The sequence below is a fragment of the Carcharodon carcharias genome, chromosome 11 (assembly GCF_017639515.1).
Source record: "Carcharodon carcharias isolate sCarCar2 chromosome 11, sCarCar2.pri, whole genome shotgun sequence".
NCBI lineage: Eukaryota > Metazoa > Chordata > Chondrichthyes > Lamniformes > Lamnidae > Carcharodon > Carcharodon carcharias.
In genome coordinates this window covers 19868382-19885413 of record NC_054477.1, presented here as the reverse complement: position 1 = coordinate 19885413, position 17032 = coordinate 19868382, and positions in this window count along the sequence as shown.

The window sequence follows — 17032 nt, the reverse complement described above, 5'->3', positions numbered from 1 at the left end:
ACACAGAAAGCCAGGAGAACAAACCCTGTCAGTTTGCTTGCGGGATCCTGGCAAACAGGTGGCTCCCTCATTCAAAGGCTCTCAGTGTCTAATCAAGGGACTCAACATCAGGAAGAGGGGCCCGCTGAGAGACATTTCCCCTGCCCTTGCTGCCAAACCCAGTTGCCCCCTCTTTTGCAATACCATCCTACCCTCACTCACCTATGGCCTGGGACCCTCAGTGATCCTAGGCCTCTCCCTGGGTGCATTGCTTGCTCCCACTTCCACTAGCACTGCCTACAGTAGACAGCTGGCAGCCTCTTATTGGCCAGCAGCTCTTGGAGGAGTTGGGGGTGGGGGTGGGTGGGTGTCGGGATTTCTGCCATGGCTCCTTGACCCCATGGAAGACCCACCTCTGTCTACTTAAGTGCCTGAGAAGCACTGAATCCTGTCAGGGCTTCCCCAAAGGAGGCAATGCCAGCTTTCCAGCCAGCAGACGAGACCCCTTTTGCCTTGATTAAATATGGTCCAATATTGATATTTACCTAGTTTTTGTGGCTGGGAATCAATTCTTATCAATTAATTAAAGGCTTGAATGGTTAACAATTAGATTCTAATTAATGATATCTCAAACACTGCATGTAATGAACTGCTTTTAGAGAGAAGCGATTGTTAGGTGTCAACTATGGTCCAGTGATTCATCTCTTACCTTTGACTCATTAGACCGTGAGTTCAAGTATCACTCCAGAGGCTTGAGCACAAAGTCTAGGTTAACACCCCTTGCTGTACAACCTAGTTGAAGCCCAGCAGAGATATGTGTCTGGGAAAAAAGGACAAAAAATACTTCAACAGATGTATCAAACCCAGTTGTCAATATTAGCAGACATATACTTCATGCATTAGTACAGTATTCGAATCAGTGACTTTATTGGAGGTATTAAACCATTTAAAGTAAATGGGCTAAAATAACGGACACAGGAATTCTATCTGAAGGCATTGAACTCTGTCCATGTATACCTACGACAGTTATCCCGGGGCTATATTTTCTTAATAGAGATAAAGGAACTATTTTGAATAAGATTTTGTTTTTATGGTATTTCCTCCCCCCCCCCCACCAAAATGCTGCAATTGCTTGCTTGAACTAATATTAGAAATACATTATGAAGCAAAATATCATGACTTCAATATCAAGTGGACATCATAGTTGCATAGGTCAGTATCTGCTTCAGTGCAGCACTGAGCAAGTGCTGCTCTGTCAGAGCTGCTGTTTTTCAGATGAGACATTAAACTGACTTCTGCTTATTCAGGTGGATATAAACAATATTTTTTCTCTTTATTCTTTCATGGGATGTGTGCGTCGCTGGCAATGCCAGCATTTGTTGCCCATCCCTGATTTTTCTTGAACTGCGTGACTTGCTGGGCTATTTCAGAGGGCAGTTAGGAGTCAATCGCATTGTTGTGGGTTTGGGGTCACATGTAGGCCAGACCAGGTAAGGATGGCAGATTTCCTTCCCTAAAGGGCATGAGTGAACCAGATGGTTTTTTACAACAATTGATGATAGTTCCATTGTCACCATTATAATTCCAGATTTATTAATTGAGTTTAAATTTCACCAGCTGCCATATGGTGAGATTTAAACCCATGGCTCCAGAGCATTATTCTGGGCTTCTGGATGACTAGTCCAGTGATATTACCATTACCTTTACACCACTATCTCCCCTTAAATATCATAGTGCTGTTTGGAAAAGAGTATTAGAACATGAGAAATAGGAGTAGGAGTAGACCATATTACCCATCGAGCCTGCTCAGCCATTCAGTATGATCATGGCTCACCTAATGCCTCAACTCCATTTTCCCAATCGCTCCCCTTGACTTCCTGAGAGACCAAAAATCTGTCTATCTCAGTCTTAGACATAATCAGTGATGGAACATTCACCACCTTCTGGGGTAGACAATTCCAAAGATTCACAATCTTTTGAGTGAAGAAATCTCTCCTCATCTCAGTCCTAGATAATCGGTCTCAAACCCTGAGACTGTGCCTCTGTGTTCTAGATTTCCAGTCAGGGCATATAACTTCTCAGTGTCTATACTGTCAGGCTCCCTCAGAATCTTAGATATAAATCAGGGGTTATCCTGGTCAGTATTAATCTCTCAACCAAAACTATCAAAAGCTCATGGCCTGTTCATTTGGCTGTTATTTGCTGGAGCTTATTTCAGACAAATTCACTGTCGCGCTTTCCTATATTACAACAGTGACTGCACGTCAAAAATAATTCGTTGCCCATGAAATGTTTTGGGAGGTTCTGAGGAGCTTTAAGATTTTAATTAAAGCAGATTATTTTTTTGTCTGTCACTTAGCCGAATAAAATACCTTTCCATTAGCTTCACTTGTTTGATTATCCTTCTTTTGAAAGAGCGAGGGAGGTGCGTGATAAATGGAATATTTTTGAGGCTGAGCTTTCCTCCAATATTTTTCCACAGGTTTTCCAACTGTGTAGCCTCCTTGTCCTGCCTTGCTGGTGCCAGTGTTTGACACTAGGCTGTTTCTATTGTTGTTTACATTGGAAATAAAGCAAGAAATTACTAATATCCAATTAGAGCAGGCAGTATGGTCTCTGGGGGAGGAAATTCCTCTGAGCTGCTCTGACGCATTGTGTGGGAAATCCTGCCTACATTACCTTGGGCAGGCATCCAGTGCAATTGGGGCATTTGGTTGAAGGGGGAGGACAGCATTGTGAAGAAATGCCTCGGTGGAAGTCCACTGCAGTATCATGTGCTTTAGGCGGGAGGATCTTGTATCAGAGAAATATACAGCACAAAATGAGGCCATTCAGCTCTACATGTCTGTACCAACTCTTTGAAAGAGCCAGCCAGATATTCCTATGCTCCCATACTTTCCACATAGCCCTGTAAATTTGCCCTTTAAAGAATACACCCAATTCCCTTTTGAAAGAAACCATTGAATCTGCTTCCATCGCCACTGAGGCTTTTGACCCACATTTACATCCAGGCCTTTGTTTTCTCTCCATAGTCTCATCTTCTTCTATCTCTGCAACCTCCTCCAATTCTCTACAGCTCTGTGCTCCTCCATTTCTAGCCTCTTGCTGACTCCCAATTTTAATCATTCCACCATTAACGGCAGTGCTTTCAGCTACCTTGGCCTTAAGCTCTGGAATTCCCACCCTAAGCCTCCCTTCCTCTTTATCCTTCACTTCTCCTTTGGGGGCCACTCCTTAAAACCTATCCTTTTTTATTGTTTGTTTATGGCGTGTGGGTTTCACTTGGCTAGGCCAGCATTTATCGCCCATCCCGAATTTGATCAAATTCTTGGTCACCTGTCTTGTTATAATCTTATGAAGCTCGATGTCAAATTTTCTTTGGTAACATTCCATCAGGGCAACTAAGGTCTGTTAATAAACTAAGTGTGAGCCTGTCAGCTAATTAAAAAGAGGACGTGATCTCAGATCGGTCGTTTTAATGAGTATCTGATTCCTGGGGCTGTATTTTCCTTCCGAGGTCAGGAAACCAACATCAGGAGAACTTCCGGGTCCCGACCTCACACCACACAGGAAATACATCCGGGCACAATTTTTCCGTGCCAGGCCAATTAATGGCCAGAGGGCATGCTCCCATCCAATTAAAGTGGTGGGTGGGCTCCTGAGGCTGGAGGGCCAATAAAAGGCCCTGCAGCAGTGATACATCGGCAACCCCACCATCCAAAGTGGGAGCTGCCAATATATTTAGGCGAGAGGGCGGTGTCACCTACAACTTGAGTAGAAGTCATAACTGTCGGGGTGTCAGTGCCATAACCACAGTACTACCACATCCTCAGTGTTTCCAGCACTTTTTCGTTTATATTTCAGATTTCCAGCGTCTGCAGTACAATGCTTTTGTATTTGAGTTGAACCCTGAGTCATATTACTGCCTGGGGTTGGGGGGGGTCGAGACTGATGCAAGCTCATTCTTTTGAAGTCAGCAATAAATCTCCTGGCGAGCCATTTTCCATTGATTTCTCAGGCCCATGCCTGACTGGACAGTCAAGATGTACAAATCGTTGTCACGATGCTGCTTCAAACCCACACTGACTCACCCTCGGCCCGTTAAAAACTAATAACCAACTTCTAAGAGGGCATTTTCAACCCTTTATTTAATTTGAGTTTGAACTGCACATCAACACATACCACTGGGGGGCAAACACAGCTAGCAAATAGCAAAACAAAAACAGAATTACCTGGAAAAACTCAGCAGGTCTGGCAACATCGGCGGAGAAGAAAAGAGTTGACGTTTCGAGTTCTCATGACCCTTCGACAGTTCTGTCGAAGGGTCATGAGGACTCGAAACGTCAACTCTTTTCTTCTCCGCCGATGCTGCCAGAACTGCTGAGTTTTTCCAGGTAATTCTGTTTTTGTTTAGCAAATAGCATCTGTTTGTTTCTCATGCAAATTCTCAGGAGGATGCTGTAGGATTACCCTGAACTCCAGGATTGTCCAGGCATCTCGAGCAACAACCCCTTACATTTGCATGGCACATTTAATGTGGTAAAATGTCCCAAGACATTATCAGAAAGTAATTTGACACTGAGTCAGTTGGGGAGATATCCCGACACATGGCCAAAATCTTGGTCGAAGAGTCAAGTTTTAAGGCGCACCTTAAAGGAGGGGAGATAAAGAGGCAGATAGGTTTAGGGAGGGAATTCCAGAATTTGGAGCCTTGGCAGTTGAAAGCACGGCCACCAAATCTGGAGCGACTAAAATTTTGGAAGGGCAAGAGGCGAGAATTGGATGAGTGCAGATATCTCGGAAAGTTGTAGTGCTGGAAGAGCTTACAGAGATAGGGAATGGTGAGGTCACAGAGGGATTTGAAAACAAGGAGGTGTTGCTTAACTGGGAACCAATGTAGGTCAGCTGACATAAAGGCGAAGGGTGAATGGGATTTGGTGCAAGTTTGTCTGGGGTCACTGTGGTGGATCCCAAGGCTAAGGATTACATGGGTAGTACGTTTAGAAAGGTAGTGATGCCACAGCTAAGAATTTCACAGGCAGAGAGGGAATGGGTGACCACCAGGATAACTAACGGAAACGGGCAGGTAGGGCAGGAATCCCCAGAAGCTTTCTCGCTCTTCAACTGTTTTTTCCATTTTGGATACTGTTGAGTGGGCTGGCTCCTCAGAGGACTCTAACAAGAGCCACGTTTGTGGCACTACGGGTGGCTCAGCTGCACAGGAAGGGAGGAGGAAGGGTGGAGGTGTTATAGTATTAGGGGATTCCTAGTTAGGAGAGCTGACCGGTGTTTCTGTGGCTTTAGACGTGACCCCAGAATGCCTCCCTGTTGTCACGGTCAGGGATGTCACAGAGCGGCTTCAGGGGGAGGGTGAACAGCCAAAGGTCATGGTCCACATTGGGACCGATGGCATAAGTAAGAAAAGGGATGAGGTCTTGAAAGCAGATTTTAGGGAGTTAGGAAAGGAATTAAAAAGCAGGACCTCAATATCAGTAATCTCAGGGTTACTCACAATGCCACGTGCTGGTGAGCATAAGAGAAGGAAGATTGAGCAGTTCAACACATGGCTGGAGAAATGGAGTAGGAGGGAGGGCTTTAGATTTCTGAGGCATTGGGATTGGTTCTGGGGCAGGTGGCACCTGTATAAGGAGAATGGGTTATACCTTAACAAGACTGGGACTAGTGTCCTCACGGGGAGGTTTGCTAGTGCTGTTTGGAAGGGTTTAAACTAGGTTGGCAGGGGGATGGGAATCTGAGGGGAAATTCAGAGTGGAGGGAAGAAAAACTGGCAGTGGGAAGTAGAGAAATATCAACTGATATTGAGGATATATCAGGGAGGAGTGCCAAGGTGAACAGAATACTTGGAGAGTGTGATAGAATTACAGTAGGCAATAGTAAGTCATTAGATGGGGTCAGAATAAGGTCAAAAGTGGGGATGTTCGCTGATGATTGCACAATGTTCAGCACCATTCACGACTCCTCAGATACTGCAGCAGTCCATGTCCAAATGCAGCAAAACCTGGACAATATCCAGGCTTGAGCTGATAAGTGGAAAGTAACATTCGAGACACACAAGTGTCAAGCAATGATCATTTCCAACAAGAGAGAATCCAAACATCGCCCCTTGAAATTCAATGGCATTACGACCATCGAATCCCTCACTATCAACAACGTGGGGGGTTACAATTGATCAGAAACTGAATTGAACTAGCCATATAAATACTGTGGCTACAAGATCAGGTCAGAGGCTAGGAATTGTGCGATGAATAACTCGCCCCCTGACTCCCCAAAGCCTGTCCACCATCTACAAGGCACAAGTCAGGAATGTGATGGAATATTCCCCACTTGCCTGGATGAGTGCAGCTCCCACAATACTCAAGAAGCTTGACACCATCCAGGAGAAAGCAGCCCGCTTGTTTGGCACCACATCCACAAACATTCACTTCCTCCACCACCAACGCACAGTAGCAGCAGTATGTACCATCTACTAGATGCACCGCAGGAATTCACCAAGACTCCTTTGGCAGCACCTTCCAAACCCATGACCACTACCATCTGGAAGGACAAGGGCAACAGATGGATAGGAACACCACCACCTGGAAGTTCCCCTCCGAGTCACTCACCACCCTGACTTGGAAACATATCGCCGCTCCTTCACTGTCGCTGGGTCAAAATCCTGGAACTCCCTCCCTAGCACTGTGAGTGTACCTACACCACATAGACAACAGTGGTTCAAGGAGGCAGCTCACCACCACCTTCTCAAGGGAAATCAGGGATGGGCAATAAATGCTGGCCTAGCCAAAGAAGCCCACATCCTGCAAATGAATAAAAATAAATGTGAATGCACGGAGTGTGGTTAATAAGATTGGTGAACTACAGGCACAGGTTGACAAATGGAATTATGATATTATTGCTATAACAGAGACCTGGCTCAAAGAAAGGCAGGACTGGCTGTTAAATATTTCTGTGTACAAGGTGTTTCGGAGAGACAGGAAAGGAAACGTGGATGGAGGCGGGGGGCTGGTCAGTGGGGGGAGTGGCAGAATTGATTCAAGGTGGGATTACAGTACTGGAGAGAGAGAGAATGTTCCAGGGGGGTCAAGGATGGAACTTCTCTGGCTAGAGGTAAGGAATGAAAAAGGTGCATTAGCATTGATCAGTACAGTACATAAGCCACCAACTAGTGGAAGAGAAGTAGAGAAAATACTAAGAAATTACAGAGAAGTGAAAAAGCTACAGAGTAATTATAATGGTGATTTCGATTATCCAAATACAGACTGGGATAGGAATAATGCAAAGGGACAAGAGGGGCAAGAGTTCCTGGAGTGTGTTCAAGATAATTTTCTGCAGCAGTATGTTTCCATTCCAATGAGAGGGCAGGCACTGTTAGACCTGGTTCTGGGGAATGAGTTGGCCCAAGTGGATCAAGAAACAGTGGAAGGACATTTGGAGAATGATGACCATTGTATCATTAGGCTTAGGTTGGCCATGGAAAAGGAACAACCCGGAGCAAGGATAATTAATTGGGGGAAAACCAACTTCGATGAGATAAGAATACATCTGAGTCGAGTGAGTTGGAATCAGATGTTGGCAGAAAAGATGGTGGCTGAACAATCAAAGGAAAAGTATTGCTGGCAATGTCAAGGTACATTCCCTTGAAGGGGAAAGGTAGGACAAATAAGTCCAGTGTGCCCTGGATGACAAGAGAGATAGAGGTAAAGATGAAAAGGAAGAAGTGCGCTTATGACAGATCTCAGGTAGAAAATACAATGGAGAATTAAGTTGAATATAGAAGGACCAGAGGGGAAGTGATGAAACTCATAAGAAAAGCAAGGAGAGCGCATGAAAAGAGACTGGCAGCTAACATAAAAGGTAATTCCAAAGTCTTCTATAAGCATATAGGTAATAAAAGGGTGGTAAAAGAAAGAGTAGGGCCGATTAGGGATAAAAAGCAAGGGACTTGCACATGGAGGCAAGAGAAAAAGCGGAGGTAAGAAATGAACACTTTGCACCTGTCTTTACTAAGGACGATGGTGCTACCCAGGCTGAGGTGAGAGAGGAGGTAACTGGTACACTGGAAGAATTTACAATTGAGAAGGAGGAGGTGTTGGAAAGGCTGTCTTTACTTTAAATAACTAAGGCACCAGGGCTGGATGAGATGCATCCAAGAATACTGAGGGAAGTGAAAGTGGAAATTGCAGAGGCACTAGTGATAATCTTCCAGTCTTCCTTAGACACAGGGGTGGTGCCAGAGGAATGGAGAATTTTGAATGTTACACCCCAAAAAAGGGGTGCAAGGATAAAGCCGGCAACTACATACCAGTCAGTTTGACTTCAGCGGTAGGGAAACTTCTGGAAACTATAGTCTGGGGCAAAATCAATAGTCACTTAAACATGCGCAGGATAATTAAGGAAAGCCAGCATGGAGTCATTAAGAAAAAATCATGTTTAACTAACTTGCTGGAGTTTTTTGAGGAGATAACAGAGAAGATTGATAAGGGAGGTGCTGTTGATGTGGTGTTTTTGGATTTTCAAAAAGCATTTGATACAGTGCCACAAAACAGACTTGCAGCAAAATTCAAGCTTGTGGAATAAAAGGGAGAATAGGCACTTGGATAAGAAATTGGCTGAGTGACAGGAAACAGGGAGTAATGATAAATGGTTGTTTTTCAGATTGGAGGAAGGTTTGTAGTGGAGTTCCTCAAGGGTCAGTTTTAGGACCCTTGCTCTTCCTAATGTATATTAATGACCTGGACTGTGGTGTTCAGGGAATGATATCAAAGTTTGCAGATGATACAAAGATTGAGAATGTTGTCAACAGTAATGAGGAAAGTCTTGAACTTCAAATGGACATAGACATGTTGGTGGATTGGGCAGACAAGTGGCAGATGAAGTTCAATGCAGAGAAGTGTGAGGTGATTCATTTTGGCAGGAAGAATGTGGTGAGACAATATAAATCATAGGGAAGAACTCTAAAGGAGGTGCAGGAACAGAGGGACCTTGGTGTATGTGTACATAAGTCATTGAAGATGACAGGGAATGTTGAGACAGCAGTTAATAGAGCTCATAGTATCTCAGGCTTTATTAATAGTGGCATTGAGTACAAGAGTAAGGAGGTCATGTTGAAATTGTATCAGACACTAGTTAGGCCTCATCTGGAGTGCTGCATCCAGTTCTAGGTGCCATATTTGAGGAAGGATGTGAAGGCATTGGAGATAGTACAGAGGTGATACACAAGAATGATTCCAGGGATAAAGATCTGTATGAGGATAGATTGGAGAGATTGGGACTGTTTTCCTTGGAGAAAAGAAGGCTGAGAGGAGACTTGATAGAGCTATTCAAGATCCTGAGGGGTATGGACAGGGTAAATAGTGAAAAACTGTTCCCACTCAAGAGGGCATCAAGAACTAGACGGCACAGATTCAAAATAATTTGCAAAAGGAGTAAAAGTGATTTGGGGGGAAAAAAATTCAGCCAGAGGGTGGAGTCTGGAACAAATTTTCTGAGGGTGACGGAGGCAGATTCACTCAAGGTATTCAAAAGGGAATTGGATTGCGATCTGAAAAGAAAGAATGTGGAAGGTTACGAGAATAAAACGGGGGAGTGGGACTCTCTTTCAGAGAGTCAGTGCAGACCAAATGGGCCGAATGGCCTCCTCCTGCACTGTAAAGATTTTGTGATTATGTGATTCTGAGTGTGGACATGGGCAGCGTAGTGTAAATGAGCCAAAGTTTATGGAGCGTGGAAGATAGGTGGCCAGCCAGGAAAACACTTGGAAGAAAAATAAAAAAATGCTGGAAAAACTCGAGTCCAATTCGAGTCCGATATGGATTTTGCCTTTACCTAAGCATTAGGAATAATCCAGCCTAGAGATAACAAAGACATGGATGAAGATTTCAGCAGTAGACAGGCTGAAGCATTAATTAAAGGTTTATCTTGTGAACACTGCTATGGCCAACCAGGCAGAGGATTTATAGGAGCCTCAAAAAAAAACCCTTTGTTTATTTGTTCTTAAAATATTAGAGATGGGGCAAAAAAGCTACTTGACAGAACCATCCAATTAGATAATGAAGGGTCCATTCATTTTTGAATTGGCTTGGCAAGGCGATGTACCATAAGGGTGGACTTGTCAGGCCACCAATAGCAGGGGTGGGTGGGGGAGGGGGGGCGGAGGCGGGGGGTCGGTTGTTGACGGAGCAGTCGGAGATGGGAAGTCATGTCACGAAGCTTCCAGGAATACATTCAACCAGATTTGGCATATTTAGGATGATATTTTTCTAGATGCACTGTCAATAATGGCAGCACTGACTCCTCACTCTGCCACCTGGGAGTTGGCATAAATACCTGCCTCTGTCATTTTAACACTGTGATTAACCCTTTAAAATAAAATGGCTGTATTAAGATGCCATAAATGGGAGCTTGTGTGAGAATGCTCACTGACATGTTAAAAGTCCACCTAAAGGAAACTAAAACTAATTATAGGTTATATAGAATTCATGTACTCCTTTACACTGCTCCAAAAGTAAGCCTTGATTCAAACTAAGCCATCGACAGAAAAGAACCTTCAATTGTAACAATGTGTAATTTTGCTGAAAAGAGAGACAAGTTACAGAAGTTTTTCATCTTGTACTCGTCAGGACAAACACAAGAATGCCAAATTTCGAACGATCACAACAATTTATACTACATGAGAAAAGGGTGCTGATTATTTGCAAGCCGACTCTGGTTGGTCAAGGAATTGCCATGGAGAAAGCAACAGGGATAGAACAAAGAACAAAGACAAGTACAGCACAGGAACAGGCCCTTCGGCCCTCCAAGCCTACGTCAATCATATTGCCTGTCAACTAAAACATTTTGCATTTCCGGGTTCCGTATCCCTCTATTCCCATCCTATTCATGTATTTGTCAAGCTGCCTCTTAAACACCACTATCGTACCTGCTTCCACCACCTCCTCTGGCAGTGAATTCCAGACACTGACTACCCTCTGCGTAAAAAACTTGCCTCGCACATCTCTTCTATAGTTTTCTCCTCTCACCTTAAACCTATGTCCCCTAGTAATTGACTCTTCCACCCTGGGAAAAAGCTTTTGACTATCTACTCTGTCCATGCCGCTCATAATTTTGTAAACTTCTATCAAGTCGCCCCTCAATCTCCATCGCTCTAGTGAGAACAATACAAGTTTCTCCAACCTCTCCTCATAGTTAATAACCTCCAGACCAGGCAGCATCTTGGTAAGCCTCCTGTGAACCCTCTCCAATGCCTCCATATCCTTCTGGTAATGTGGTGACCAGAATTGTATGCAATATTCCAAGTGTGGCCTAACCAAGGTTCTATACAGCTGCAGCATGACTTCCCAGCTTTTATACTCAATACCCCTGCCAATGAAGGCAAGTATGCCATATGTCTTCCTGACTACCTTATCCACCTGCGTTGCCACTTTCAGTGACCTGTGGACCTGTACACCCAGATCCCTCTGCCCATCGATGCACTTAAGGGTTCTGCCATTTACTGTATAATTCCTGCCTGTATTAGGCCTTCCAAAATGCATTACCTTGCATTTGTCCGGATTAAACTCCATCTGCCATTTCTCCGCCCCAGTCTCCAACCGATCTATATCTTGTTGTATCTTTTGACAATCCTCTTGACAAACCAATCTATGTATAGGCTCCCCAAGTTCCTGTGTAATTCAAGAAGGCAGCGAACCAATCCCTGCATATGAATGTGTGTCACTTCTAGTGATCCTAAATGAGCCACATTATGAACTCAACCGATTATCTTAAATTGGTTGTCAGCTTGAATTTCCATTCCACAATTTCAAACTAATTTTAAGAAAGATACTGGTTAATCATTGTCAAATTTTTAAAATTGTTCCTTCATGCTTATTGGTGGCTCGAATGATGCTGAACAGATGCTTTGCGCACTTAAAAGACACAGGATATGGACACCATCCCATCTGTCCCAAATAGACCTGTGGGAGAGCAATTAAAATCGGGAATGTTCAAGAGATTAGAATTAGAGGAACACAGGTATCTTGGAGAGTTGTGGGGCTGAACGAGGTCACAGAGATGGGGAAGGGCCAGGCCATGAGGGATTTGAAAACATTGGGCTGGATCTTCCGGTCGGCGTGTGGGGGCGGGTCCAACACGCCAACACGTAAAATAACACGCGATGACATCAGGTGTGCGTCCCAACGTCATTGCGTGTCATCTCAATACTTCATTCGGCGGGCACGCACCAGAGGCAGCTGTACGCCCACCGAAATGTCAAAGGCCTATTAAGGCCACTAAGAAAGTAATTAAACTAGTTGAGAACGCTGCTTGTCTGGGCAGCCGAAAAGCCCAAGCGGCCTTCACATTTTTCAAGAAACCTCATCCACAGGCGGGATGAGGTTTCCTGAAGCTTCTATAAAATAAATAAATACATTTTCCAAACTCCACAAACATGTTCCAACTCATGTAACAGCAGGCCCTGACTCTCCCTCCTCCCCCACAACTGTACAGGTAGCGCTGAGCACTACTGGCCGCACATTACGCTGGGCGTAATGTGGGCCTTAATTGGCCCACCCACGTAAAATGGTGGCACGCAACCAATCGTGGGCTCTGCGCCCGCATCTGCCTGCTCCCACCTAGCCCGCCCGCCATAGGAAAAATTCTGCCCATGGATGAGAATTTTAAAGTCAAGATGTTGCTTATCCAAAGAAGCCTTGCATTTCTATATAACCTGAATTTTTCTGGTGGGGATGGGTGGGTTCTTCTGTTGTAACACTGGCAGAAATATTATAATTATTATAATTTTCAATCACTTACAGGGATTCCAAGGTTATATTTAACAGGAGCTACAGCCTGAGTTGCTTTTATTCCGTTTTGTCTATTCTTTGCCTGTCTGAAATAATTTATCACTTCTTTCCAGTTTAAACACAGTTCACAAGCTATTAAATCCATGATTGGTATCTTCCTGATGGTAGTTAGCATAGAAAAAAGAAAGAACAAATCTGCATTTGTACAGCATCTTTCATAGCCCAGTGATGTCCCAAAGTGTTTCACAACCAATGAAGTACTTTTTGAATTATAGTTACAGTTGTAAAGTGAAACACAGCAGTCAATTTTTACACAGCAATGTCCCAAAAAGAGCAAAGGGATATACTACCAATTATACTGTTGCCATGACATTGGCTGAGGGAGAACTTCGTTGACAACACGTGTTATTGTTCAACAAGCAGGTGAGGTCTCCCCAATGTCTTGGCTCATATTTATTCCTCAACAAATATCGCAAAAACAGATCTTTGGTTCCAGCTCTCATTTGCCATTGTGGGTCCAAGCTCTGCTGAAACTTTTTGGCTACACTGCCAGAGGCACCATCTTTCAGGTGAAAAATTAAAGAGAGACTCCCATCTGCCCTCTCAGTTGGATATATTCAAAGGAGAAGAGGGGAGATATACCAGTAGGCAGGCTAACGTTTATCCCTAAACAAAAATCTTGTCACATTGCTGTTTGGTGGAGCTTGCTATAAGCAAATTGGTTGCAGTCTTTCCTGTGTTACAACAATGATTTATTTTCAAAATTAATTCAGCAGTTCTGAAACACTGTGGGGGATCCTAGATTCATGAAAAGAGTTGTATATCATATTTTCGCTAGTGATTCTGGTAGAGGTTATTATTTTTTTGGACCCCTATTATCAGCTATGTTACTGATTTCAACTATTAATGTTGCATTTTATTTATTTATTGAGGTAGCATCCATCACAGTATCCATTTTGTTCATCCTTAAAGTTATTTTTTTTGAAAGCTCTTCTTTATTAATGACTAATCTTCTTAGAATCCATGTCAATCCATTACCTTAACTTATCTGTTTAATCTTCTCATGTGTCCCTTTAGCTTATGTATTGTGTTTGCGATCAACATTGTTTATTCAGTGTACTGTGGGTTCAATGTCAAAGATATATCAAAGATAACGCAATAGGTTGAGAAGCGATTGAGGTTGGATGACCTGATGGAATGGCTTTTGGACAAGAGATGCGGGGGGATGTGGCAAAGAGCCTTTTTACGCAGAAAATGGTCATGAACTGGAACTCACTGCCCAAGAGGATAGTGGTAGGGTAGACGACAAATGAATTCAAAAGGAAATTGGATAGGCACTTGAAGGAAATAAACGTAGAGGGCTACAGGGATAGAGTGGTGTTGGGGCCGATTGGATTGCTGCATCGAGAGCTGGCATGGACTCGATAGGCTAGGTGGCATCCTCTAGTGCTGCAAAAGAGCCAAATTTTCATCTCTCAGCGAAGGCAGGAATCAGGTCATGAAACGCTAAACTTAATTTTTTTTTTCCACTGGATAAACAATTTTCCTCTGCTTTCCTGACCCTGCCCTATTTTCATTTTGGCTTTTCACAGGTTGGGAAGGCCTTAGATGCAAAACACACTTGCACTTCTCCTGGGGCCGGGGTTGATATTGTGAGGACCACAGGGAAATTGAATTTCCTGGGCTACACCATTTTCCTGTGCGGGTGTAAGTTTTGGAAGAATTTGAGCCCACTGGGGGAAAGCTGCAAGTCAGGAAAGTTCCGACTGATAAGTGTTCAATTTTATTACACCATTGAATGTCACTATTAGATGGTGTATTGAAAGGTAGATGTTATTTTAATCATTAGGGTCAGTCCTGCAAAGAGAAGTTGACCATTACATTGACCACCATTGTTTAAGTGTTGACATGCATTTCAGTATTTTTCCCAAACAGAAAATATCGCGATGCATTCAGAATTGTCGAAAACTACACTGGGGAACTCTTGTATCATGTTTGGACTGAGATTTCAATGTCCAGATTTCTTTTGCTTTGAATCAAATACGCCTTGCTGTGAAATTCATTGATTGAACGGCGATCTGCTTTGAAGTGGAAATATAATACCATCTGCCTTTCACATTCAGGGTCTAAAGTTACAAGCTACTGTTTTGATAGCTGTGGCCATCATAAATGCTTAGCTGAGTTCCAAAAGCTCATGGAGTACACAGCTTTCTTGACACAGCCGCTCAGTGGAGTGATTGACAGTTTTAATGGGTTATAATAATATAATCTGCTTTTGATGTGGATACTGAATACTGAATACACAGCTTCATGGCCACTTAATGGGTTATTTCTTTCTATGGGACTACAGTTTTCTTTACAGTATCATTGACATATATTTGAATGAGAGTTTCATTAGATTGTTGTAAGTTTAATTTTTTTCACCTGCATCGATTGCTATTGCCTGGCTCCTGAGATCTGTGAATTGTAGATAAGTGGCTATGGAGGATATATCTAGAACCAGGGGCCACAGTTTAAGAATAAGAGGTCTCCCTTTTAAAATGGAGATGAGAATATTTTTTTCTCTCAGAAGATCTTTGGTATGTGGAATTCTCTTCCCCAGAAAGCATTGGAGGCTAGATCATTGAATTTATTCAAGGCTGATAGATATTTCATAGACAAGGGAGTCAAAGGTTATGGGGTGCCAACAGGAGAGTAGAATTGAGACCACCACCAGATCAGCCATGATCTTATCGAATGTTGATGCAGGCTCAAAGGGCTGAATGGCCTACTCCAGCTCCTAACTGCTATGTTCCTATGTCCCTATATATGAGGGCCATGGAGGGGCATGGTTAGTATGAAAGGGCATGGAGGAATTAAGGCGGATATGAATGGTCATGGGGCGTAAGAGGGGCCATGGATGGATCATGCAGGATATGAGGTGACATGGGTGATATAAGGGGCTTTTGGCTGGCATGGGGAGTATGAGGGGGCATGGACAGGGCATGGGGTGGGAAGGGATGAGCAGCGAGGTTTAGGGAGCATAAAAACTGAGGCAGGTCTTCTAAGCAGCCTCCACACCCACACTCCTCCTGCACAATGACTCATAAACTGCACAATGAACCTGAATCTTGCTTGAAAACATGAAAATCAAGGGAAGGGTCAGGTATGATTCAGGTGTACATTTCAAAAGCCACAAAGTGCCCTGACTTGCATTTTACAACACGAGAGGAAAATCCGGGCCGATGGCTCTGTAGTCCTTAAAATCCGTTTGACGCATCGATTAACAGCATCTCCAACTCACATCCTTGTTCTTGTGCCACGGGCCATTACATATACAGCAAGTGAAGAGGCATTCAGTAGAGCACATGCCTTCGCCACACTGTTTAACTTAATGTTATTGCAATTACACTGCTCTTCCTTGAGGCTTTTACCTGCCTGGTTGGTGCTCTGTAACTACAAACCTGAAAATATGAAATGTATTTTTATTTAAGAGCTTCCATCTCACTGATGAGGCTTCAGTCAAATTCTTATCCAACAAGCTGTTCTGAAAACTCTGCTCACATTTTGACAGCTGTGACAAATTCCACCACAGCAGCTGAAAACTTCCACAACATTCTACAACATTCAACAGCCTTCTGAATAAAACCACCCACAACACTCTAAAACAGTAAATTCCCCCTATCTCCCAATGTTAAAGGGTCCTTTAATAAAACTTCTAAGATCCCTTTCTGGGCCCTCAGCTTCGCCAAAAATGAATCAGTTCTTCCTTGGTTCATACACTATCTGTGTGCCAAGTTTTGTTTAAAATTATCCATTAGTTTTTGAAATATGTTGTTTACAAATGGACTAACAAAACCAGGGCGAAAACATTGGGAGGGGTTTTACGGGCCCTCTCTCTGTCTGGATCTTCCGGTCCCGCAAAAGTCAACGGAGATTTGGGCGGCTCACCCCGTCTGCCGCGGGGGGTACCCGCCGCAGTGGAGCCGGAAAATCCCCGGGCATTATCTCCGCTCATCTTCAGCGGCGGAAGTAATAATCACCCTATCAGGTTTGGCCTTATAAAATACCTCATGATAGAAATGCTGACCAAGTTTATAAACATCTGAAAATTGATGTCACATAAGGATAGGCCAAAAGCAAAATAATGCGGATGCCAGAAATCTAAAATAAAAGCAGAAAATGACGGAAATGCTCAGTTGGGGTCAGGCAGTGTCTGTGCGGCGAGAAGCATCATGAAAATTTCAGGTCAGTGACCTGTCACCAGAACTGGGGAA